General features: G+C 38.8%; 1 non-coding gene across 1 annotated transcript; it reads left to right on the top strand.

Annotated features, from left to right (window-relative positions):
* Positions 1 to 11,096: 11,096 nt before the first annotated feature.
* LOC112793068 (small nucleolar RNA R71) lies at positions 11,097 to 11,204 on the top strand. Its single transcript, XR_003197777.1, has one exon. It is a non-coding gene; the product is annotated as a small nucleolar RNA R71 (small nucleolar RNA).
* Positions 11,205 to 24,974: the final 13,770 nt, after the last annotated feature.

Below are 24,974 nucleotides of genomic sequence, written 5' to 3'. Positions count from 1 at the left end.
ATACACGCAACTTCTATAAACCTCAATATAGGTGTTATATATTTAACTAAGATAATCAATGTTTTTTTTTCAATTAATTGAATGTTATTGAGAAAAGTTGGCTCGAAAACTTTTTTCCGTTTAATAATAATATTAGCATAAAGTAAAATATAAAAATTCGTGTGTTCAAAATCCTGTAGCGAAAGTTAACAAAGGAAGAAGAAAGGAAAAAATGACTACATATTATATTTTAAGCTATTTTTTAAATTTTACTATATCAAGAATTATCATTGCCATATATTTTTAACGTTTAGAAAATAGTTGTAGAGAATAAAAACAAAAGTATGAATAGAATTATCGAATGTTATTTTGCAAAGATGATTACCCTCTGTAGCATGAGATTAAGAGTCATGTTTTTAACGTTTTCTATTTTTTTTATATTAAAAAAACACGAGTCAATGTGACTCTCAGCAACTCTTTTACGAGTATGATGTATCTAATGAAATTAATTAGACCCGACAAGGGGAATTATCTTTAGGATTACGTTACATATTGTAAGGAAAATATGAAGTAAAGACAAGAACGGTTTATCAGCGAAAACACTAAAAATAATTTTTGTTTATAAGGGATAAGTACTTTTTTCGTCCCCAAGGTTTGGGGTCAAAATCAAAATTGTTTCCGACCTTTTTTTGTTATTAAAATCATTCTCAACGTTTAAAAACGATTTAAAATCATCCTTTCCCAAATTTTTGGACCAAAATACCCTTAACTATTAATAAAAATAAAAAATAATATTAAAAAAAACCACCCCCACCCCATTTCTTCGTCTCTCTCCTCCCCCCCCCCCAATTTCTTCGTCTCTCTCTCCATCACCCCCAACCCGCCACTGCCCCGCGTCCAGCACGTTGCCGCCCTGCGTCCAGCCCGCCGCCGCCCCTGCTTTTGCTTTCTGCCTTCTGCTTCTTCTTATTCTTTTTCTTCTTCTTCTATGAACTGAATTTTTAATGAAATTTGTTGTTGTTGATGAAATTTGTTGTTGCTGAAATTTGAATTTATGAATTTTTGATAAAATTTGTTGTTCTTGCTGATGAAATCTAATGATGATGATGATGACCATGAAGAGAGGGCATGAGGAAGGGGGTTGGGGGTTACGGTGAGGGGTAAGGGGGTGAGGGGTGGGAGGGGGTTACGGTGAGAGGGAGTGGGGTGAGGGATGAGGGGTGGGAGGGGGTTACGGTTAGAGGGAAGGGGAGACGGAGAAGGGGAGGAGGGAAGGGGAGACGGGGAGGGGAGACCGGGGGTAGGGGTGGGGGTGGGGTGGGGGTGGGGGAGGGGAGGGGAGGGGTAGGCAGGAAGGGGAGGAGGGAAGGGAGGGGAGGGGGAGGAGGAGGGGAGGGGAGACCGGGGTTGGGGGAGGGGTGGGGTGGGCGAGGGGAGGGGAGGGCGGGAAGTGGAGGAGGAGGGGGGAAGGGTAGACCGGTGAGGAGTGGGAGGAGGGGTTACAATGGAGAGGGAGTGGGGTGAGGGGTGGGAGGGGGGTTACGGTGAGGGAGGGTGGTGGTGGTGGTGGTAGGAGAATGATGATGATGAAGGTATTTTGGTCCAAAAATTTGGGAAAGGATGATTTTAAAGGGTTTTTAAACGTTGAGGATGATTTTAATAAAAAAAAAAGATCGGGGACGATTTTGATTTCGACCCCAGACCTTGGTGACGAAAAAAGTACTTATCCCTTTTTATAACTTATGCGATTAAATAAGTAATACTAAAGATACTCTAAAAAATAAATATAATGGCAGAAATTAAAATATTAGATATTAAAATTTTTATCGTAGAAAAATTCTTTAAGGAGGGACAAAAACCCATGAGATCTAGTCTAGTAAAATGTTCACTATTAAAATAATGGGTACACAATCAGTCTTTCTACTAGCACTAAGGTATCTTAACAATCAACAAAATATATCATCAAAACTGATAGAATTAACATTAATCCTCCACAAAGTGGGTATCTCAAATCAGACAAAAAAAAATACAATACAACTAACAATTATATCCTATTATTCATCTCTACACCAGAAACAACATACTAAAATTTAAAAAAAAAATAAGTTTACCAATTTAATGTGTGCAAAATTAGACTATAATTTTTCCTTTTCTTCTTCTCTTTGACGACGCTTATTCTCACCCTCTTCTCTCTCTATTTTCTTTATTTTATTATGTGTGTTAATACACACGCACAGTCTCTCTCTTTTCTTTTACTCTTTTATTTTTTTATTTTATTTTATTTAGCTTGTAGGTCCTATTTAAGTTGGAGATTTACCAATAATTTTTTTTTATCGACTCAAGTGGAGATAGGCTGCTCCACCAAACTTTTCTTCTCTTTGTAAGAATTAAACTTAATTGCAGGTAGACTCCTAGTCATCATATTTAAATCATTATAATCGGTATGAATCTTCTCATATGTATGTGACTTCATCTCAAGCGCTTGACGTATCCAATGATACCTCAACTCTACGTGCTTCGATCAAAAATGAAATGTTAGATTCTTACTGAGTTGGATAACACTTTAGTTATCACAAAATAATACAAACTTCTCTTGATTGATGCCTAACTCTTGTAGAAATTTCTTCATCCAAAAGAGTTTTTTAGAAGCTTCAACAAAATAATATATTCTGACAAAACAATATATTTATAAAGTTGCACTACAAGAAAGTTTCAGAATAGTGACCAATTTTAGTAGCCAACAAAAGCGGTCATTATTAGCGACCGATTTTGCGACCAATCAAAATTTTTTAGAAAAAAAAAGGTTGGTTGCTAAATTGGTCGCTAAATTTTAATTAGCGACCGATTTAGTGACCACCCACTCTTGGTCACTAAAATTGGTCGCTATTTTCTAATTTTAGCAACCAAAACAAAAGAAATGCTTTAGGAGTTTGTTGGTGACTAAATCGATCGCTATTTTTAATTTAGTGACCGATTTTGCGACCAATATAAAAAGAAGCTTAGTAATTGTTGGTCGCTAAGAAGTTGGTCACTAAATCGGTTGTTAAGTATTAAAATAGCAAGTGATTTAGCGACCTAATTAGCAACCGATATAAAAATAGGCTGAGAAAGTAATGGGTTGCTAATTCGGTTGCTAAGGTAGCGGTCACTAAAATCGATTACTTAGAGATAATATAGCAACCAATTTTAGCGACCAACTATAAAATCACGAGGTTAGAACAATTGGTCATAAATCGGTCGCTACTATAATTCTTAGCGATCAAATTTTGTACAAACTAAAAATAAATTATAAATTAATTAGTTGCTAAATCGGTCACTATTTTTTTACTAATCAATATATTGAACAAATTAAATTTCAAAATAAATTAAAAGAAAACATAAGTTTTGAACCCTAATTTATACTGAGCTCTCTCCTCCCAGTATCCCTCTCTCCGCCTCCCTCACTCTCCGGTGAGTCCTGGTCGGTGCCGTTCTTGTTGGCGCCATTCTCGTCGGTGTCATATTTCCTCCTCGAGTCTTCCTCATCATCTGCTCCATCGCTGCATTCTTCCTCTACGCATTCAACCATTGTCGCAGTTTGTCGCATCCCCATCTAGATATACTGTTGCGCGTTGTTCTTTTCTCAGCGCCGCCTCCTGTAGTAACTTCTTCTCCGGTAACAATAGCAGTCTTTCGGTTAAGAAGATTTTCTCCTTTAGTTAAGGTACTTTATCTTCGTATCTCACTATTTTGATTTTGATTTTGATTTAGTTTTATCTATTAGAATATTAATTAAGCCTCTCTAATCTGTTGTTGCTTATCTATTTCTTTGTATTTTTGTCGATTATGTGCTTTAATTTCAAATTATTAGCTTTGTCACAGATCATTGCATCACTGTCCATATCCATCGTTGCTCATCATACAAATCCTCTGGTGAAGTTGACAGGTATATAATTTTTTATTTTGTATTATTTTCATTGTTTTTCGCTTTTGGCGTTATTTTCAAATTATTTGCATTATGCATTTTTTAATTTCTGATTTTTGTTTCTAATTCATGTACATATTAGGTCAAATTTTAGGTACGCCACTTTCTTTTTGAGGAATCGAGCATCGATTCCAGTGTTCTTTTCTCCTTGCAAAGGAGCTGGTGCAATTAATACATCCTGGTGATCTTGAATTGCAGAACAATAAAGACAACACTGCCTTTTGCTTTGCTGCAGCAGTTGGGATTGAGGTATGTCTAGTCTTTGCTTTTGCAAAGGAGAGTGCCAAACTTTGTTGATTGAGGTATGTCTAGTCTTTGACATACTTTAATGCATGCAAGTTCTTATAATTCTATCCACCTTTTTAAGTGGTGTACAAAACTAGCTCCGCACGTTTTGCACAGATAGACTGGCAAGTATATTGGGTCGTCCAAGTAATACCTCAGGTGAGTGAGGGTCGATTCCACAGAGATTGTTGGTTTAAGCAAGCAGTGGTTACCTTGTAGATCTTACTCATACAGATAGAAAATATGGTTCGTCACAGAAAAAAGCATAAAACAGATAAAATAAATAAAATGTTACTAGATAAGGGTGAAATCAATAGTATGAGAATGGTTGAGGCTTTGGAGATGCTTCTTCCTTCTGGATCAACTTTTCTCACCATCTACTCCAACTTCTGATTGATTCAGTCCATGGTAGGCTGTATATGATTAACGTCAGGTTAGCGATCAGTAATCTTCTCTGCTTCACATCAAACGCCGGGTCAGCGGTCATCCAATCTGAACAGAGGTGAAGCACTAGCAGTCCATTCCGTTGGTGATCCTACTTAAAATGCCACAGACAAGGTCGGATCTTCCATATAAGAGAATGTTGCTTCCTTGGTTCTATCCTATACGACAAAGACCCTAATCGCCTCGACCCTCAGCTGAAGTGATGTCTCGAGAAGTCCCCAACGAAGCCGTGGATTAGCTATCTAAGAGATGTATAATCAAGCTTGTAGTTCAATACTATCCCGTCAAGGACTCGCAAGAACCTATGTGGAATTGGGATGACGGTCCAATTACACTCCCAACCCATTAGGATGAAGAACAAAGATACATCTTAGAAAAGAATCAAGCATAGATTGAAGTAGAATAGTGATATTATTAATTCATAAGAATCAATAGAGCTCCTAAGCTTAACCTTAGGTGGTTAGTGACTCGTACTGTACAATGAAACAATGAAAAACGTAAAAGTGGGTAAGTGCTCCTAACAAGGGTGAACTATTGTCTATAGATACTAATATGCTAACTCAGAATTACAGAAATCAGATAAACTAGTCTTGTAGTGTGAAAATCCTCTTTCTGGGTCCACTTAGTGAGTGTTTGGGCTAAGCCAAGGGTGTCTCCACATGCTAGGACTCCTTAGGGGAGTTGAACGCTGGCTTGGGACTCCCTTTTGGGCGTTTGATGTCATGAAAACTATCTCTCAACAATTTTCTTACCGGCAAGTACACCGGATTATCGTCAAGTAAAAACTCACAATAGAGTGAGGTCGAATCCCACAGGGATTGGTTGGTTGAGTGATAGCGCGAAATTGTGATCAATACTTTTCACAACACAAATAATCCTCGGTAATGAATCCAAAAACTTGGTATTCAATACCATGGCATAAACACAACTTCGCACAACTAACCAGCAAGTGTACTGGGTCGTCCAAGTAATAAACCTTACGCGAGTAAGGGTCGATCCCACAGAGATTGTTGGTATGAAGCAAGCTATGGTCACCTTGTAAATCTTAGTCAGGCAAACTCAAATGGATATGGGGTGATATACGAATAAACATAAAGATAAAGATAGAGATACTTATGTAATTCATTGGTAGGAACTTCAGATAAGCGTATGAAGATGCTGGTCCCTTCCGTCTCTCTGCTTTCCTACTGTCTTCATCCAATCCTTCTTATTCCTTTCCATGGCAAGCTTAAGCAAGGGTTTCACCGTTGTCAGTGGCTACCTCCCATCCTCTCAGTGGAAATGTTCAACGCACCCTGTCACGGCACGGCTATCCATCTGTCGGTTCTCGATCAGGCCGGAATAGAATCCAGTGATTCTTTTGCGTCTGTCACTAACGCCCCGCCCTCAGGAGTTTGAAGCACGTCACAGTCATTCAATCATTGAATCCTACTCAGAATACCACAGACAAGGTTAGAGCTTCCGGATTCTCTTGAATACCGCCATCAGTTCTAGCCTATACCACGAGGACTCTGATCTCACGGAATGGCTGGCTCGGTTGTCAGGCGAGCACTCGGTTGTCAGGCGATCAACCATGCATCGTGTATCAGGAATCCAAGAGATATTCACCCAATCGAAGGTAGAACGGAGGTGGTTGTCAGTCACACGTTCATAGGTGAGAATGATGATGAGTGTCACGGATCATCACATTTATCAAGTTGAAGAACAAGTGATATCTTAGAACAAGAACAAGCGGAATTGAATAGAAGAACAATAGTAATTGCATTAATACTCGAGGTACAGCAAAGCTCCACACCTTAATCTATGGTGTGTAGAAACTCCACCGTTGAAAATACATAAGAACAAGGTCTAGGCATGGCTGAATGGCCAGTCTCCCAATGAGGGTTCAATCATCAAAACATGATCAAAAGATCCAAAGATTGAAAGATCTCCGAAATACAATAGTAAAAGGTCCTACTTATAGAAAACTAGTAGCCTAGGGTGTACAGAGATGAGTAAATGACATAAAAATCCACTTCCAGGCCCACTTGGTGTGTGCTTGGGCTGAGCATTGAAGCATTTTCGTGTAGAGACTCTTCTTGGAGTTAAACGCCAGCTTTTGTGCCAGTTTGGGCGTTTAACTCCCATTTTGGTGCCAGTTCCGGCGTTTAACGCTGGAATTTCTGAGGGTGACTTTGTACGCCGGTTTGGGCCATCAAATCTTGGGCAAAGTATGGACTATCATATATTGCTGGAAAGCCCAGGATGTCTACTTTCCAACGCCGTTGAGAGCGCGGCAATTGGGCTTCTGTAGCTCCAGAAAATCCACTTCGAGTGCAGGGAGGTCAGAATCCAACAGCATCTGCAGTCCTTTTTAGTCTCTGAATCAGATTTTTGCTCAGGTCCCTCAATTTCAGCCAGAAAATACCTGAAATCACAGAAAAACACACAAACTCATAGTAAAGTCCAGAAAAGTGAATTTTAACTAAAAACTAATAAAAATATACTAAAAACTAACTAACTAGATTATACTAAAAACATACTAAAAACAATGCCAAAAAGCGTACAAATTATCCGCTCATCACAACACCAAACTTAAATTGTTGCTTGTCCTCAAGCAACTGAAAATCAAATAAGATAAAAAGAAGAGAATATGCAATGAATTCCAAAAACATCTATGAAGATCAGTATTAATTAGATGAGCGGGGCTTTTTAGCTTTTTGCCTCTGAACAGTTTTGGCATCTCACTCTATCCTTTGAAATTCAGAATGATTGGCTTCTTTAGGAACTCAGAATCCAGATAGTGTTATTGATTCTCCTAGTTAAGTATGATGATTCTTGAACACAGCTACTTATTGAGTCTTGGCCGTGGCCCAAAGCACTCTGTCTTCCAGTATTACCACCGGATACATACATGCCACAGACACATAATTGGGTGAACCTTTTCAGATTGTGACTCAGCTTTGCTAGAGTCCCCAACTAGAGGTGTCCAGGGTTCTTAAGCACACTCTTTTTGCCTTGGATCACAACTTTATTTCTTTCTTTTTTCTATTTTTTTTCGAATTTTCTTTTTCTTTTTCTCTCTTTTTTTTTCGAATTTTTTTTTCGTTTTTCTCTCTTTTTTTTGTATTCACTGCTTTTTCTTGCTTCAAGAGTCATTTTTATGATTTTTCAGATCCTCAGTAACATGTCTCCTTTTTCATCATTCTTTCAAGAGCCAACATTCATGAACCACAAATTCAAAAGACATATGCACTGTTTAAGCATACATTCAGAAAACAAAAGTATTGCCACCACATCAAGATAATTAAACTGTTATAAAATTTAAAATTCATGCAATTCTTCCCTTTTTCAGTTAAGAACATTTTTCATTTAAGAGAGGTGATGGATTCATAGGACATTCATAACTTTAAGGCATAGACACTAAGACATTAATGATCACAAGACACAAACATAGACAAACATAAGCACTAAAATTCGAAAAATAGAAAATAAAGAACAAGGAAGTTAAAGAACGGGTCCACCTTAGTGATGGCGGCTTGTTCTTCCTCTTGAAGATCCTATGGAGTGCTTGAGCTCCTCAATGTCTCTTCCTTGTCTTTGTTGCTCCTCTCTCATGATTCTTTGATCTTCTCTAATTTCATGGAGGATGATGGAGTGTTCTTGGTGCTCCACCCTTAGTTGTCCCATGTTGGAACTCAATTCTCCTAGGGAGGTGTTTAGTTGCTCCCAATAGTTTTGTGGAGGAAAGTGCATCCCTTGAGGAATCTCAGGGATCTCATGATGAGTGGGGTCTCTTGTGTGCTCCATCCTCTTCTTAGTGATGGGCTTGTCCTCATCAATAGGGATGTCTCCCTCTATGTCAACTCCAACTGAATAACAGAGGTGACAAATGAGATGAGGAAAGGCTAACCATACCAAACTTAAAAGGTTTGCTCGTCCTCGAGCAAAAGAAGAAGGAAGAGAGTAGAAAAAGAAGAAATGAGGAAGAAGGGAATGGCTTTGTGTTTGGCCAAAGGAGGAGGAAGTGGTGTTTAGGTTGTGTGAAAATGAAGGAGTGAATGAGGGTTTATATAGGAGTGGGGGAAGGGTAGGGTTCGGTCAAGTGAGGGTGGGTTTGGTTGGGAAAGTGGTTTGAATTTGAATGGTGAGGTAGGTGGGGTTTTATGAAGGATGGATGTGAGTGGTGAAGAGAAAGATGGGATTTGATAGGTGAAGGGTTTTTGGGGAAGAGGTGTTGAGGTGATTGGAGAATGGGTGAAGAAGAGAGAGAGAGTGGTAGGGTAGGTGGGGATCCTGTGGGGTCCACAGATCCTGAGGTGTCAAGGAAAAGTCATCCCTGCACCAAATGGCAAGCAAATTTGCGTTTTGAGCCAATTCTGGCGTTAAACGCCGGGCTGGTGCCCATTTCTGGCGTTTAACGCCAGCTTCTTGCCCTTTTCTGGCGTTTAACGCCAGTCTGGTGCCCCTTTCTGGCGTTAAACGCCCAGAATGGTGCCAGACTGGGCGTTAAACGCCCATTTGCTAGCCTGACTGGCGTTTAAACGCCAGCAGGTTCTTCCTCCAGGGTGTGTTGTTTTTCTTTCTGTTTTTCATTCTGTTTTTGCTTTTTTCATTGATTTTGTGACTTCTCATGATCATCAACCTACAAAAGACATAAAATAACAAAGGAAAATAGATAAGATATAACATTGGGTTGCCTCCCAACAAGCGCTTCTTTAATGTCAGTAGCTTGACAGAGGACTCTCATGGAGCCTCACAGATACTCAGAGCAATGTTGGAACCTCCCAACACCAAACTTAGAGTTTGAATGTGGGGGTTCAACACCAAACTTAGAGTTTGGTTGTGGCCTCCCAACACCAAACTCAGAGTTTGACTGTGGGGGCTCTGTTTGACTCTGTCTTGAGAGAAGCTCTTCATGCTTCCTCTGCATGGTGATAGAGGGATATCCTTGAGCCTTAAACACAAGGGATTTTTCATTCACTTGAATGATCAATTCTCCTCTATCAACATCAATCACAGCCTTTGCTGTGGCTAGGAAGGGTCTGCCAAGGATGATGGATTCATCCATGCACTTCCCAGTCTCTAGGACTATGAAATCAGCAGGGATGTAATGGTCTTCAACTTTTACCAGAACATCCTCTACAAGTCCATAGGCTTGTTTTCTTGAATTGTTTGCCATCACTAGTGAGATTTTTGCAGCTTGCACCTCAAAGATCCCTAGCTTCTCCATTACAGAGAGAGGCATGAGGTTTACACTTGATCCTAGGTCACACAAGGCCTTCTTGAAGGTCATGGTGCCTATGGTACAAGGTATTGAAAACTTCCCAAGATCCTGTCTCTTTTGAGGCAGTTTCTGCCTAGACAAGTCATCTAATTCTTTGTTGAGCAAAGGGGGTTCATCCTCCCAAGTATCATTTCCAAATAACTTGTCATTTAGCTTCATGATTGCTCCAAGGTATTTAGCAACTTGCTCTTCAGTGACATACTCATCCTCTTCAGAGGAAGAATACTCATCAGAGCTCATGAATGGCAGAAGTAAGTCCAATGGAATCTCTATGGTCTCATTTTGAGCCTCAGATTCCCATGGTTCCTCATTGAGGAACTCATTGGAGGCCAGTGGACGTCCATTGAGGCCTTCCTCAGTGGCGTTCACTGCCTTTTCCTCCTCTCCAAATTCGGCCATGTTGATGGCTTTGCACTCTCCTTTTGGATTTTCTTCTCTATTGCTTGTAAGAGTACTAGGAGGGAGTTCAGTAATTTTCTTGCTCAGCTGATCCACTTGTGCCTCCAAATTTCTAATGGAGGACCTTGTTTCAGTCATGAAACTTTGAGTGGTTTTGATTAGGTCAGAGACCATGGTTGCTAAGTCAGAGTGGTTCTGCTTAGAACTCTCTGTCTGTTGCTGAGAAGATGATGGAAAAGGCTTGCTATTGCTAAACCTGTTTCTTCCACCATTATTATTATTGAAACCTTGTTGAGGTCTCTGTTGATCCTTCCATGAGTGATTTGGATGATTTCTCCATGAAGGATTATAGGTGTTTCCATAGGGTTCTCCCATGTAATTCACCTCTTCCATTGAAGGGTTCTCAGGATCATAAGCTTCTTCTTCAGATGAAGCTTCCTTAGTACTACCTGGTGCATTTTGCATTCCAGACAGACTTTGAGAAATCATATTGACTTGTTGAGTCAATATTTTGTTCTGAGCCAATATGGCATTCAGAGTGTCAATCTCAAGAACTCCTTTCTTCTGACTAGTCTCATTGTTCACAGGATTCCTTTCAGAAGTGTACATGAATTGGTTATTTGCAACCATTTTAATCAGCTCTTGAGCTTCAGTAGGCATCTTCTTCAGATGAAGAGATCCTCTAGCAGAGCTATCCAAAGACATTTTGGATAGTTCAGACAGACCATCATAGAAAATACCTATGATGCTCCATTCAGAAAGCATATCAGATGGACACTTTCTGATTAATTGTTTGTATCTTTCCCAAGCTTCATAGAGGGATTCTCCTTCCTTCTGTCTGAAGGTTTGGACTTCCACTCTAAGCTTACTCAATTTTTGAGGTGGAAAGAACTTTGCCAAGAAGGCATTGACTAGCTTTTCCCAAGAGTCCAGGCTTTCTTTAGGTTGTGAGTCCAACCATGTCCTAGCTCTGTCTCTTACAGCAAAAGGGAATAGCATAAGTCTGTAGACCTCAGGGTCAACCCCATTAGTCTTGACAGTGTCACAGATTTGCAAGAATTCAGCTAAGAACTGATGAGGATCTTCCAATGGAAGTCCATGGAACTTGCAATTCTGTTGCATTAGAGAAACTAATTGAGGCTTAAGCTCAAAGTTGTTTACTCCAATGGCAGGGATAGAGATGCTTCTCCCATAGAAATCGGGAGTAGGTGCAGTAAAGTCACCCAGCACCTTCCTTGCATTGTTGGCATTGTTGTTTTTGGCTGCCATGTGTTCTTCTTCTTTGAAGAATTCGGTCAGGTCCTTCACAGAGAGTTGTGCCTTAGCTTCTCTTAGCTTTCGCTTCAAGGTCCTTTCAAGTTCAGGATCAGCCTCAACAAGAATGCTTTTGTCCTTGCTCCTGCTCATAAGAAAGAGAAGAGAACAAGAAAATATGGAATCCTCTATGTCACAGTATAGAGATTCCTTGAGGTGTCAGAGGAAAAGAAAAATAGAAGGCAGAAGTAGAAAATTCAAACTTATCAAAGAAGATGGAGTTCGAATTTTGCATTAAGGAATAGTGTTAGTCCATAAATAGAAGGATGTGAGAAGAAGGGAAGTAATTTTCGAAAATTAAGTAAAAGATTTTGAAAACATTTTGGAAAACTTTAATTGATTTTCGAAAACCATGATTGAGAGAGAAGTAAAGTGATTTTTGAAAAAGATTTTGAAATTAGAAATTAAAAAGATTTGATTGAAAGCTATTTTGAAAAAGATGTGGTTAAGAAGATATGATTGGTTTTAAAAAAAGATGTGATTGAGAAGATATGATTTGAAAAACATTTTAAAAAGATTTGAATTTGAAAATTAATGACTTGGCTATCAAGAAAAGATATGATTCAAACATTAAACCTTTCTCAACAGAAAAGGCAACATACTTGAAATGTTGAATCAAATCATTAATTGATAGCAAGTATCTTTGAAAAAGGAAAGAAATTGAATTTGAAAACATATGATTGAAAAGATATGATTTGAAAAAGATTTGATTTTGAAAAACTTTGAAAACTTGAAAAAAAATTGATTTGAAAACAGAATCTTCCCTCTTGTGCCATCCTGGCGTTAAACGCCCAGAATGGTGCACATTCTGGCGTTTAACGCCCAAAACACTACCTTTTTGGGCGTTAAACGCCCAACCAGGTACCCTGGCTGGCGTTTAAACGCCAGTCTGTCCTTCTTCACTGGGCGTTTTGAACGCCCAGCTTTTTCTGTGCATTTCCTCTGCAGTATGTTCTGAATCTTCAATTCTCTGTATTATTGACTTGAAAAGACACAAATTACAAATATTTTTGGATTTTTACTAGTGAGGAATAATCAAAATGCAACTAAAATCAAATAACAATGCATGCAAGACACCAAACTTAGCAGTTTGTATACTACTGACACTAATGAGAATGCCTATGAGACACATAAACACTCAAGTCAAAAGAATTCAAATATCAGAGTAAGAAATCATCAAAAACAACTTGAAGATCCTTAAGACACATGAATGAGTGTATGCAATTGACACCAAACTTAAAATGAAACACTAGACTAAAAAATATTTTTGGATTTTATGATTTTGTAAATTTTTTGTGCTTTTTTTTTCGAAAATAAAATGGGAAAAGGTATCAAAATTCTTAATGAGAATTCCAGGGATCATGCAATGTTAGTCTAAAGCTTCAGTCTAAAGGAATTAGACATGGTCAGCCAAGCTTCAGCAGAACATTGCATTCAAGAGCTAAATTGATGAAGATCAATCAGCTTTGGTGATGATAAGAACATCACCCTGAAACACTAGAATTCATTCTTAAGAACTCTGAAGAAAAAAAAATACCTAATCTAAGCAACAAGATGAACCGTCAGTTGTCCAAACTCAACAATCCCCGGCAACGGCGCCAAAAACTTGATAGCGCGAAATTGTGATCAATACTTTTCACAACACAAATAATCCCCGGTAATGAATCCAAAAACTTGGTATTCAATACCATGGCATAAACACAACTTCGCACAACTAACCAGCAAGTGTACTGGGTCGTCCAAGTAATAAACCTTACGCGAGTAAGGGTCGATCCCACAGAGATTGTTGGTATGAAGCAAGCTATGGTCACTTTGTAAATCTTAGTCAGGCAAACTCAAATGGATATGGGGTGATATACGAATAAACATAAAGATAAAGATAGAGATACTTATGTAATTCATTGGTAGGAACTTCAGATAAGCGTATGAAGATGCTGGTCCCTTCCGTCTTTCTGCTTTCCTACTGTCTTCATCCAATCCTTCTTACTCCTTTACATGGCAAGCTTAAGCAAGGGTTTCACCGTTGTCAGTGGCTACCTCCCATCCTCTCAGTGGAAATGTTCAACGCACCCTGTCACGGCACGGCTATCCATCTGTCGGTTCTCGATCAGGCCGGAATAGAATCCAGTGATTCTTTTGCGTCTGTCACTAACGCCCCGCCCTCAGGAGTTTGAAGCACGTCACAGTCATTCAATCATTGAATCCTACTCAGAATACCACAGACAAGGTTAGACTTTCCGGATTCTCTTGAATGCCGCCATCAGTTCTAGCCTATACCACGAAGACTCTGATCTCACAGAATGGCTGGCTCGGTTGTCAGGTGATCAACCATGCATCGTGTATCAGGAATCCAAGAGATATTCACCCAATCGAAGGTAGAACGGAGGTGGTTGTCAGTCACACGTTCATAGGTGAGAATGATGATGAGTGTCACGGATCATCACATTCATCAAGTTGAAGAACAAGTGATATCTTAGAACAAGAACAAGCGGAATTGAATAGAAGAACAATAGTAATTGCATTAATACTCGAGGTACAGCAGAGCTCCACACCTTAATCTATGGTGTGTAGAAACTCCACCGTTGAAAATACATAAGAACAAGGTCTAGGCATGGCCAAATGGCCAGCCTCCCAATGAGGGTTCAATCATCAAAACATGATCAAAAGATCCAAAGATTGAAAGATCTCCCCAATACAATAGTAAAAGGTCCTGCTTATAGAAAACTAGTAGCCTAGGGTGTACAGAGATGAGTAAATGACATAAAAATCCACTTCCGGGCCCACTTGGTGTGTTCTTGGGCTGAGCATTGAAGCATTTTCGTGTAGAGACTCTTCTTGGAGTTAAACGCCAGCTTTTGTGCCAGTTTGGGCGTTTAAGTCCCATTTTGGTGCCAGTTCCAGCATTTAACGCTGGAATTTCTGAGGGTGACTTTGTACGCCGGTTTGGGCCATCAAATCTTGGGCAAAGTATGGACTATCATATATTGCTGGAAAGCCCAGGATGTCTACTTTCCAACGCCGTTGAGAGCGCGCCAATTGGGCTTCTGTAGCTCCAGAAAATCCACTTCGAGTGCAGGGAGGTCAGAATCCAACAGCATCTGCAGTCCTTTTTAGTCTCTGAATCAGATTTTTGCTCAGGTCCCTCAATTTCAGCCAGAAAATACCTGAAATCACAGAAAAACACACAAACTCATAGTAAAGTCCAGAAAAGTGAATTTTAACTAAAAACTAATAAAAATATACTAAAAACTAACTAGATTATACTAAAAACATACTAAAAACAATGCCAAAAAGCGTACAAATTATCCGCTCATCATTGAGCAACTTTAATTGGAAGATTGCTCTAGTTGAACTAAATCGGAATTCAAATTGATGTTGTAGAATGTAAATTGGAGAGAAACTTAAATTGCAAGCAATTAAAGGACAAAAGCTTAAATTGAAAGAAATTAAATGGGAATGGGGATTAATCATGAAATTAAAGAGTGGAATTTAAAGAATGGGTAAGAGCAGAGAACGGGAAGCTCATTGGGGTCAAGAGACGTGATAATCCTCTGGATCAAGTTCATTTTCATCTCTACCTCAATCAATGCATTTATTGATCTCCTTGACAATCTTAGGTGATTAGATCCCAATTCCTTGGCAATCTAATCTCTCTAAGCTTGAACAATTGCCCAATTCCTTGATTTAAGTGCTCATGGGAAGAGATGAAGTATGGTCACTGATTATACCACACATATTCATAAATCAAAATGTTGGTAGGATTACATGTCACGATATCCATCCAAACCCCAGTCTAATCCATTGGGAGAAAGCATTTCTAGCATGATCTTCTCATTCCTCTTCCAAGGTTCAAAGGAGATCCAATTATGAATAGCTTATTTTCCAAGATAACTATCCAATTGGATGAAGACCGAAAGCTTTCTAGCAAAATCAAGAGAAAAGAAAGAAGAAGAAGAATGAAAACTAATATTGATCCATTGAATTACACAGAGCTCGCTAACCCAATGAAGAGGGGTTAGTTGTTCATAGCTTAATTCAATTTACAGAAAAAGAAAAGTGCAGAAAGAAATAAAGAAAGTACAAAAGAACTAAAAGAAAAGTGCAGGAAATGAAAATCAGGGAATTGAATTCCCAGAGCCCCCTCAAGGCCTCCCAGAGAGCTCCGCTCCGACACGAAAAACTCGCTCCCCTTCTTCTTTAAACATTCTTCTATTTATAGACTTCTTCTCCTCTTCAATTAGGTCTTTAGTGTACTTGGATTTGGAGTTTGGCCTTAATTGAAGCAGGGAGGAATCACACAAGCTGACGTTGACCTTGACTATACGTTCATAACTTGCAGGGTGCCATTTTGTGACTGAAATTGGCCTTAACGTTGGTGGCAACATTTTTCTGAAAATGTTGAGCTCAAACGCTGCATAAAAATTGAATTCTGGTTGCTGTCATCAACGTTTGACTCAACATTGGTGCACCAACGTTCACGCATCCACGCATGCGCGTACACCACTCTTACGTGTGCATTGCCATTTTTCCATTCCATGCGTATGCATCATAGACGCGTGTGCGTTGATTTTAGTTTTCTAACTCCAAATTCTGGGTTGCTCATTGCAGACGTTGGAGGCAACGTTGGACCTCCAACGTTCATTCAGTCACTCGCACGCGTGACCCACGCGTACGCGTCAATGGTGAATTTTGCCATTCTAGGCATGCGTGCAGCTCATGCGTATGCGTGTTTTACATATGCATACGTACGCGTCATCGACGCCTGTGCATCACTTAAAATTCCTTCAACCTCAGAATTGAACATTTTCGAGGATGTTGGAGGTAACGTTGGTTCACCAACGTTCCCTCCAACGTTGGCACCCATGTTTTCTTATTCCAGAACGTTGCCTTCAACTTTAATGGGCTAACGTTGGCTCCAACGTTGGCGTCTCCTTCTCTTCTTCCTTGCTCTTTCTCTGCTTCTTTTTACCTGTCATCAACCAAACAAACTCATCAATACCTTAGCATAATTACAAAATTTTTCATCATTCATAACATCAACTAAATCTTGCAAAAATCTCATAAAAATGCATAAAATTAACAATGTTTGATTGAATCAAGGTAACCATGAATTTCTCATCCAAACACTTACTTATTACCTAAGAAATGCATGAAACTACCCTAAAACAAACTAAAAATGGCTTGTGAAACTAGCCATGATGCCCTGGCATTACAACACCAAATTTAAATCTTGCTTGTCCTCAAGCAAGTGATAGGACATGAGAAAGATGAAATGAAAATACAAGAGGTACAAGTCCTTATTCGGAGAATTCAAATCCTCGGTTCATGGAGTTTCATGCATGGCAACTTAGGTTCATGTTCATGCTGGTTTCTAGGCTCTCATATACTCTTGAATTCTTACTCTATTTCCTTCTATGAGACTCTTATTCTTGATCCTTAACTTCTCTGTTTTTGTTTTCTTTCCTTCTTTAGAGCTTATTGCTTCTATAACTAAGTGTTCTGTGTTGAGACAACTCTTTAGGATAGGCTTTCAGCCAGCACTCCCGAACCAGTTGGTTCAAGGTGCTAGGTGTTGAAACACCCCTAAGGAATTAATCACCCAAATCTCTCCTCAGCACATACACACTACAGGCACATGGTTTGTCTTTTTCATTCCTTAGACCTTGGTGTCCAGCACCTCTTTGGGTTGCTAAATATTTTGTGACAAGGTTGCTTTTGATAGTGGACTTTCAGTTGATAATCCTAGGTTAGTTATCCTATGTTATCAAGTGATGAAGCACTCCTAATAACTTACTTATCCAAGCAGATCCTTGCATAACAACATCACAAACACATGCCTCAAGGTTCAACTATTGGTGCCCAGCTTTATTTTCTCTTTTCTTTCTTTTTCATTCTCTTTTTCTCTTTCTAGGATCTTATTAATTTACTTAAGTCTCATAGAATGCACTTCAAGCTCATAATTCAAGAGATATCTTAGCCTTGTACCTTATTAATAATCCAACTTAGCTAGCAAATACCACCACAACACTAGGACTTTATTCTGCACATTGGATTTTACTTTTGTCTTTCACAGCAAATTCTCATAATTTCTTTTATTAAGATCAAGGACACAGCATACAATTCAAGCAGGATGAAAATGAAGTAGGCACTTAGACTAGCAGCCCCAAAATGACAATAAAGAAAGACACACAGAATGTAAAGATTCATGTAAAAAGGGCGCAATTATACTTCCAATTGAAGCACTACAACCCAAAAACAATTAAGTAGCAATATAACCTCTTGGTGTCTTCTTGTTTCTTCCTTCTCATCATCATCCATAGTTTTTTTGTATCATTCTTTGTCTCCTTAGAAGATGATGCATAGTTTTTCCAAGAGATTGATTGAATTTCTGCAATGTTATTGGAAGTTGCTCGTTCCCTAAACACTTGAGAAATAGTTAGCATGCATGTATGCTTGTGATTTTCTGAACTTAAGTTGGTGTGTGAACACCAAACTTACTTCCTTGTCTAGTGCAGCAGATTAAAGACATGCAGAGAACCTCATGTGCTTTTATTAAGAAAACAACTATAAACTAAAAAACAAGTTATGAACTAGAAACTAAACACATGTTAAGTAATTTCTCTGATTCTTTGGAGTCAGTGACTTGTCATTGAAGGGTTGCAATGTGTTTTTAAATGAAATCAATGGTGGAATACCAAAGTTAGCATCATGCATTCACCCCTTGAATTATTTTGGTGTGCAACACCAAACTTAGCTCCTTGCAATACAGAGAATCTACTTAACTTTTTATTGAATTAACTACGAAAAGAAAAATACCTCTAGTTGGGTTGCCTCCCAACAAGCGCTCTTTTACTGTCATTAGCTTGACATTTTGTTCATGAATTTCTTCCCCTTCTTCCAATTTGTTAAGAGGAATGACCTCAAGTGGAAAAAGGAGCCAGTTAATGCTCCTTGTTGTGAGTTCCTCCTTTCAACAAGCTTTCTTTTGTGATTTGCTTGAGTGAACTTGCTTGTTGGATCAGAAGTTGGATTGTCCTTTGACATTCTCTTTTTCATGGATATAATCCTTTGCTTCTCGATCACAGTCCTCCTTTTAGTGCTTATATTTACTGCCTTCACATCTTTGATATCAAGACTTGGGTATTGTTGGATAGTTGGAACATCCCCTTTATCAAGAGCTTCTTGAATTGGTGGTTCAATGAACTCACCCTTTATCCAACTCTCTGGTTCATTGGAGTATAGACTCCCTTGATTGACTTCCTCCCTTTCTTCTACATGATGTTGCATTGAGTCTTTTGGGAGTGAGTTTGTATGTTCCTTTGTCACCCCTAGTAGCCTTGATGATTGGATTTTTGACGGTTTAGAATTTCTCAAATAAAATCTCGTCGAAGTATAGTTTCTAAACCAAGCAATAATCCTTTCATACAAAAAGTTGTTTGTCACTAAAACAAACCCCTAAATTTATAAACCGAAGTATTGAACCTCGGGTCGTTCTCCCTAGGAATTACAATAAAGTGTCTTGTTATTGGTTGTGAGTTATTTTGGGGTTTTAATAAGAAACATGAAAGATAAATGGCAAGAAAGTAAACTAACAACTATAAAAGGCTCTTGGCAAGGTATGAAAATTAGAAGTCCTATCCTAGTTATCCTTCTCAATTGTGATGAGAATTGTTCATTGCTACCACTTAGTTAACCCTTACTAAATAAAGGAAAGTCAAGTGGATGAATTGACTTGAGCCACAAGTCCTAGCCAACTCCCAAGGAAAGACTAGCTTTAGTGCACTCCAAACCAATTAGCAATCTCTCCAATTACCAATCAACAAAGGAATTAGATAACTCAAGTGTCACTAATTACTCTACCTAGGCCAAGAGGAACAAAATCTACACTATATCTAGAGGAGGCATTTCAACAAACACATAAAAGGCAATAAAAGTAAACAACATAAATTGCAAGAATTAAAGAGAGATCTAACTACAAAGGCAAGAGATCAACAATAGAAAAGCAAAGAAGAACAATTATTATGAATTACCTCTTGTTGAATTGAAAGAAAATGGAAGGAACAATAGTAGATCTACAACAAAGCATAAGAACAACATAAAGGAAATTACAACAAAGGAATGGAAGAAGATGAATGTAACAACAAAGAATTGAAAAGATAGAAGTAGAAGAAGATGAATTAAAATCTAGATCTAAGAACTAAACCTAATCCTATTCCTAATCCTAGAGAGAAGTGAGAGCTTCTATCTCTAGAAACTACTTCTAGAACTAAACTATGACTAATGGTAACTAACTTCTAAAGTATGAGAGTATGTTCATTCCCCCTTCAATCCTTGGCTTAAATAGCATCAGAAATGAGTTGGATTGGGCCCACAAGGCTTTAGAATTCGCTGGCCATGTTTTGCTTTAAGTGAACCAGGTGGCAGCAACGGCGTGTGCGCGTACTATGTGCGTGCGCGCCACCATACGTGTAGCAACTATGGCAAATCTTATATCGTTTAGAAGCCCCGGATGTTAGCTTTCTAACCCAACTGGAACCATATCATTTGGACCTCTTTAGCTCAAGTTATGGTTATTTAAGTGCGAAGAGGTCGGCTTGACAGCTTTCCGGTTCTTTCATTTCTTCATGAGTTCTCCAACTTTTCATGCTTTCTTTCTTCATTACCTTGATCCAATCTTTGCCTCCTAAACCTTAAATCACTTAAAAAACATATCAAGGCATCTAATGGAATCAAGGTGAATTAGATTTAGCTATTTTAAGACCTAAAAAACATGTTTTCACTCTTAAGCACAATTAAAGGAGAATATACAAAACCATGCTATTTCATTGAATAAATGTGGGTAAAAGGTTATAAAATCCCCTAAAATCAATACAAAATAAACCGTCAAAACGGAGTTTATCAACCTCCCCACACTTAAAACCAAGCATGTCCTCATGCTAAAACCAAGAGAAAGCAAAGGGATCAACATTTATTCAATGAAACTAACTAAATGCAATCTACCTATATGGAACTATCTACATGAATGCAATTGCTTGGTCAAAATAAATTAATTCCCAAGAATCATATATGCACCAGGGCTAAGGACTAGCAAGTCTAATCCACAATTGAATTGAGTTATTAAATATTTTTACAAACTTGCATGAGAAGAGATGATCATAGGTGGAAACATGTAATTGAGCATCAAACCCTCACCGGATGTGTTTGCACTCTATTCGCTCAAGTGTTTAGGGTTGATTCTCTCAATTTTCCCCTAATCATGCTTTCCAAGATTTGTTCTTCTTCTAACAATCAACATATATTTCATGCATGCATACAAGTATCATGAGGTCTTTTCTTTGGTTGTAATGGGGCTAGGGTCAAGGTATGAAGCATATATGGTTAAGTGAGCTTGAAATTTGAATCTTTGATAAGCTTAAACTTCCCGCCTAACCTATGACATCCTATATAATTAAGTTCTAACCTAACTACCCATTCCTCACTTTTCCACATACTCATGCATTTCCTTTTCATTTCACAACACATATGCATTGACTTTTATTTGAGCTTTACTTTGGGGCATTTTGTCCCCTTTTTATTACTTTCTTTTTCTTCATTTTCTTTCTTTTTCTATTTTTTATTTTTCTTTTCCATATTATTTTTTCTTTTTTTTTTCTTTTCTCTTTTTTTTTTCTTTTATTTTCTCAATTTTTTTCTTTCTTTATACAAGAAGCTCAATGCATAAGGTTTTGCATTTGATCAATACATGAGTATGTACCCAATTCCCAATATTTCCAATAATAATACAAAACTACCCTTTTATTCACCCAATGTCCCAAGATTCCCACACTTGAATGATACTCACACACACTAGCCTAAGCTAATCAAAGATCCAAATAAGGACTTTTATTGTTTTCCGCTTTAAGGCTTGTAATGTGCTAAATTAAGAACAAGTGGGTTAAGCGTAGGCTCAAATTTGCTAACAAAGGAATATAAAAGGTTGGCTATTTGGGTAAGTGAGCTAATGAAATGATGGCCTCAATCATATAAATGCATGAATACACAAAATAATGGACATAAAGAATCAAACAAATCAAAGATTACAATCATAGAAAGAGAATAATGCACACAAGAATGGAAAAATAAGTGGTTATAAGATGTAACCACACCAATAGGCTCAAAACTCGCAAGCTTGTGTTCTCAGCTCAAAAACCATGTTCCAAAATACATTCTTTCAAGCAAGTTCAACAAAAATTTTTCAAATTGGTAGGTTGCCCTAAAATGATTTCTTGGGAAAGAATTCATCACTTTAACCAAGTAGTCTTAATAAGAAAGAAGTAGTAAAAATATGTATAAATTCTAACTAAAATGCAACCTGTCATGCAAAGGTAATTGGTGTTGAAGGAGAAAATTGTTACCCATGGAGATCGGTCGAACGACCTCCCCACACTTGAAGATTGCACCGTCCTCGGTGCACGCAAAGGAGAGCAATGTGGACGGGTTGCTACAATTGATGAGCTCTGTCAAAAGATTGTGCGGATGACTTGTTTGTTGCCCCATTTAACAGCTTTTCCTTTCTCCCTTCTTGGTGGCCAACCTAAAAGGATAGAAAAGGAAAGGAATATTAGGCCTATAACAAAGATATCAAAGCAAATAGAACATAGGCGGGGCTAATGCCAAGTAAAGGTATGGTTCTCTACTACATGGTAGCTACAACATGTAGGTGAGAAAACAATATAAGTTAATGGCATATTAACTAATACTTGATGCAAGAGTAAAATCGAAGCATGAAGAGCATATAGCACATCAAGTTCACATAAGAAGAAGTGGGTCATGAAAGACAATATGAGGTCATATCAATGCACAAAGAATAAGAGTCATACAAGATGAAGCATTGATTTAAAAGTTTCATCACCCAACAATATCAAACAAATCAAGAAGCACCAAAATAATGCAAGAATTTCTCAACAATTGAGTGTAAGAATCCAACACCATTATTGAAATGACACTTAGAAAAAAAACTAAAAACATGCTATAGAAACAAAATAAAAATGAAAAGAGTAGAAGTATGCGAATGCAGTGAACAAAAGAAAACGGAAGATGAGAAAAAAACTTTTTTTTCTTTTTTTTTTTACCAACGCGTGCGCGTCATGCACGTTTACGCGTCGATGGGTATATTGGTCGAAGGACGCGTACGCGCCAAGTGCGCGCACGCGTGCATCGAGTTAAGCCGGAGGCATAGTGTCGGCCCAAGTCTGGCACAACTCTCGGGTAAAAGTACCGGGGGTGCAGATTGTGCAATCGACGCGCACGCGCAGAGTGTGCGTGCGCGTGCATTGCGAATTTAAGATCATGTGCGCGTACGCGCCAGGTGCGCGCACGCGTGCATAAACTTGTGCCTCAGGCCCAGTGTTCGCACAGTGCAGGCCTAACTCTCGGGTTTTTGGCTAGGGTCGAATTTTTGCATCCACGCGTACGCGTATAGTGCGCGTGCGCGTGTGTGGTCGAAAAATGCTCAGGTGCGCGTACGCGTTATGTGCACGCACGCGTGGATGGTGTTCTGTTTTTTCAAAAATCTTTTTTCTAAGTTCTTGCACCAATCCAAGCATTCCAAACCTCCAAGCTACTACCAAAACACCCTAAAACCTTATTTATCATATTAAAATACTAATTAAACTCAACCAACTAATCTAAACATGAAATTAAACTAGTTCTACCAATATGTACAAAAGAGAAAATGAAAGGATTTTACCATGGTGGGGTGTCTCCCACCTAGCACTTTTGTTTATTGTCCTTAAGTTGGACTTATGGGGAGCTCCTCATCAAGGTGGCTTGTGCTTGTACTCATCTTGGAACTCCCACCAATGCTTGGTTCTCCATTGTGCCCCAAGATTCTTTATGGATTGAGCCAAGTGTTGATGGAGTTCTTCACAAGCTTGGGGCTCCCAAAGTTGATCCTCTTCTTGTGATCCGGGGTCCCACACTTTGTTTTCACACCCGTCTTGAAGTTGATCATCATTATTAGTCCATCCGGGTGGTAAGTAAGATGAATTCTCTATATAGTGGCCAACAATCCTCCTAGACCCATCTATTTGAGCACTACTCCAACCTTTATATCTCATGTTTGATGCATCAACCATAATGAGTCTTGATTTGCAACGCCCACCACAAAACCTTTTCTGCTTACGCTTCATCCCACAAACTTCCCTAAGTTGGCCATCCGTTTCAAGCAAACCATATTCAAGTGGGATAATAAAGCTAATAGAAATGAATTTCACCCACTCAAATGAAGGTGTAGATGGCAACCTAGGCAAAGATGCTTCCAAAGATCTTGACAAAGCATAACCAACCCCCGTTCTTCTATTTCTACGGACTTTCACCTCTTCACAAGATCTCTTAATCTCAATCCTTTGTTCAACAATTTTATCTAAACCTTTTCCTTTACTCAAATCATAATAGGGAGGGTGAGAAAAATTTACCTCCTCAACGCTTTCAAATCCAACCGGAGAAGGTTCTTCATGTTCAAAGGATTCTTCACCACTAAGACTTGATGCTTGATCTTCATCACCAAGGGAACTCAATCCTTGCTCTATCCCATCCAAGTCTTCATATGGAGTATGCCTTGGAAGGTGTGCACTTTCCTCCCTAGCATCAATTTCAATCATCTTGGAGGGGTTTTCTTCAACTCTATGTTCCCATGGAAGCTCCGCATCTCCTAAGTCTTCTACCACTTCTTCCTTGTCTTCAACAATTAAAGCTTCCTCCAATCAAAGCAACTTCCTTCATTTCCCACTGGAGTTTCCAATCTCTCCTTCATGCTATGTTCTTCATTCGATTTTCCACATATATCCATGGGAGTTCCTTGAGTGTTCAAGCATTGGGAGGCTAATTGATTTGTTACCGCATCCAAGGCGGCCATGAAATTTTGCACATCCCTTTTTCATCTCTTCTTGCCCTTGAACAAGAACACCAAGGGTTTCATCCATTAGAGATTGGGGTAGGTGGAAGGGTTCCTCATTTTGGGATAAGGGTTTATAATAGGAAGGTGGTTCGTCTTGGTAGAGTTGTGGTGGTTCCATGTTTTCCACTCTTTCCACTTGTTGCACAACACACTCCATGGTTGCTTGAAATTGATCCAATGCTTCCTTGAGACGATCCCTTGACTCTTGTTCCTCTTGGATAATATGATTAGGATCATGTGGCTCTTGGTTCAATGGATATGAGTATTCTTCCATGGGAGGTTGTGGTGGAAAGTAGTATTCATCTTGTGGTTGAAAATTTTCGTATATTGGAGGTGGTTCATCTTGGTAATAATGTGGAGGAGGTGGCTCTTGAAAATGTTGATGT

Source organism: Arachis hypogaea, chromosome 3 (genome assembly GCF_003086295.3).
Source record: "Arachis hypogaea cultivar Tifrunner chromosome 3, arahy.Tifrunner.gnm2.J5K5, whole genome shotgun sequence".
Taxonomy (NCBI): domain Eukaryota; kingdom Viridiplantae; phylum Streptophyta; class Magnoliopsida; order Fabales; family Fabaceae; genus Arachis; species Arachis hypogaea.
Note: the sequence above shows the minus strand (reverse complement) of the source record. Positions and strands in the feature narration are given on the sequence as shown.